At 46.8% G+C, this 2,500-nt stretch overlaps 1 protein-coding gene across 1 annotated transcript in view; it reads right to left on the reverse strand.

Annotated features, from left to right (window-relative positions):
- The window catches only part of LOC311123867 (uncharacterized protein), a gene marked incomplete at both ends in the record, with an annotated part of 62,672 nt that overhangs the window by 6,866 nt on the left and 53,306 nt on the right, over positions 1-2,500 (reverse strand). The gene's annotated exons all lie outside the window — the stretch shown is intronic.

Consider the following 2,500-nt stretch of genomic DNA (forward strand, 5'->3'; position numbering starts at 1 on the left):
TGAAGCATGGTGGTGGCATCATCATGCTGTGGGGATGTTTTTCATCAGCAGGGACTGGGAAACTGGTCAGAATTTAAGGAATGATGGATGGTGCTAAATACAGGGAAATTCTTGAGGGAAACCTGTTTCAGTCTTCCAGAGATTTGAGACTGGGACGGGGGTTCACCTTCCAGCAGGACAATGACCCTAAGCATACTGCTAAAGCAACACTCGAGTGGTTTAAGGGGAAACATTTAAATGTCTTGGAATGGCCTAGTCAAAGCCCAGACCTCAATCCAATTGAGAATCTGTGGTATGACTTAAAGATTGCTGAACACCAGCGGAACCCATCCAACTTGAAGGAGCTGGAGCAGTTTTGCCTTGAAGAATGGGCACAAATCCCAGTGGCTAGATGTGCCAAGCTTATAGAGACATACCCCAAGAGACTTGCAGCTGTAATTGCTGCAAAAGGTGGCTCTACAAAGTATTGACTTTGGGGCGATGAATAGTTATGCACGCTCAAGTTTTCAGTTTTTTTGTATTATTTCTTGTTTGTTTTACCCCCCAAAAATATTTTGCATCTTCAAAGGTGTAGGCATGTTGTGTAAATCAAATGATACAAACCCCTACAAAAAAAATAAATTTTAATTCCAGGTTGTAAGGCAACAAAATAGGAAAAATGCCAAAGGGGGGTGAATACTTTCGCAAGCATCTGTAGGAGCAGACAGCCATGTTGGTATGGCCTAATGGATGCAGAGTAGAGGAGGAGGAGGCGGCGCACAATTAGCCAGCGTCGTCCAGGGTAGGGGAGGGAATGGCCGGCAGGGATGTAGCTCAGTTGGTAGAGCATGGCGATTGCAACGCCAGGGTTGTGGGTTGGATTCCCACGGGGGGGGGGGGGGGGCAGTATGAAAATGTATGCACTCACTTAACTGTAAGTCGCTCTGGATAAGAGCGTCTGCTAAAATGACTAAAATGTAAAATGAGGAGAGAGGGCTGTGTCCAAAACGGCACCCTATTCCCTACTCCCTATATAGTGCACAACTTTTGACCAGAACCCTATGGGCCCTAGTCAAAGGTAATTCACTAAATGGGGAAATAGGGTGCTATTTGGGACTCAGCCAGAGAGTCCTACTCGTGACTAGTGCACTGTAGTGTTATGATTAAACCTGACAAGGCTCTACTACAGCCGCAAAACACCAGAGCATAGCCAACGATCAATGATCAATGCTCTGATATGAATTTAATGTGCTCCCGGTGGGTAGAACATCCCACTGGGCACAGACGTCAGTTCAACATCTAGTTTTGATTTACATTTGGTTGAGTTGTCAACTGACATAAATTCAATGTGAAATCAACAAAACATTTCACCATGATTTAGGTTAAAAGTTTGGTAAAAAAAATAATAAGTTGATGACTTTTTGCTAATTTAATCAGTTTTCCACGTTGATTAAACGACATTACATTGAATTATTTTGTTGAAAGGACATGGAAACAAAGTTGGTTCAACCAGTTTTTGCCCAGTGGGATATAGCTGTGATCTACGATATTGATCCTAATATCCCCATCTTTTTGAGAGGGGAAGGGATAATCAATTATCATAACCAAATGCTCTGCTGGACAATGATCAATTATAAAATATGGCTTGATAGAAGAGTTGACATTCGGGCAGCCCACCCAAGAATTTCCTATGCAGGCAAAACCATGGTACAGTGAGGGACCAGCCAGGCTAGAAGAGTTGGACCCCAGCAGTGAGGGACCAGCCAGGCTAGAAGAGTTGGACCCCAGCAGTGAGGGACCAGCCAGGCTAGAAGAGTTGGACCCCAGCAGTGAGGGACCAGCCAGGCTAGAAGAGTTGGACCCCAGCAGTGAGGGACCAGCCAGGCTAGAAGAGTTGGACCCCAGCAGTGAGGGACCAGCCAGGCTAGAAGAGTTGGACCCCAGCAGTGAGGGACCAGCCAGGCTAGAAGAGTTGGACCCCAGCAGTGAGGGACCAGCCAGGCTAGAAGAGTTGGACCCCAGCAGTGAGGGACCAGCCAGGCTAGAAGAGTTGGACCCCAGCAGTGAGGGACCAGCCAGGCTAGAAGAGTTGGACCCCAGCAGTGAGGGACCAGCCAGGCTAGAAGAGTTGGACCCCAGCAGTGAGGGACCAGCCAGGCTAGAAGGGTTGGCCCCAGCAGTGAGGGACCAAGCTAAGTGGTACCATGTAGCTTTGTCAAAACAGGTAATAGGATATACTGTACATAGCCTGGTCCCAGATCTGTTTGTGCTCTCTTTACAACAGGACGCTGACAATAGGAGTTGGCAAAACAGCACAAACAGATCTGGGGACCAGGTTATTATATACCACCATCTTCTTCTCTCCTAAAAGGAACCTAACGTCCCGCTGTTGTTGTGATGAAAAGTTCAGAGCTGATACTGTCTAACCATGACTGTGATAATGATGATGTGTTAAGAGAATGCCCTGTCTTTAGGCTAAGCTGTGAGTCATCAGCAGTGAGGGACCAAGTCAGAGGATCGA

The sequence above is a fragment of the Coregonus lavaretus genome, assembly GCF_964263955.1.
Source record: "Coregonus lavaretus genome assembly, contig: HAP1_SCAFFOLD_3412, whole genome shotgun sequence".
Taxonomy (NCBI): Eukaryota; Metazoa; Chordata; class Actinopteri; order Salmoniformes; family Salmonidae; genus Coregonus; species Coregonus lavaretus.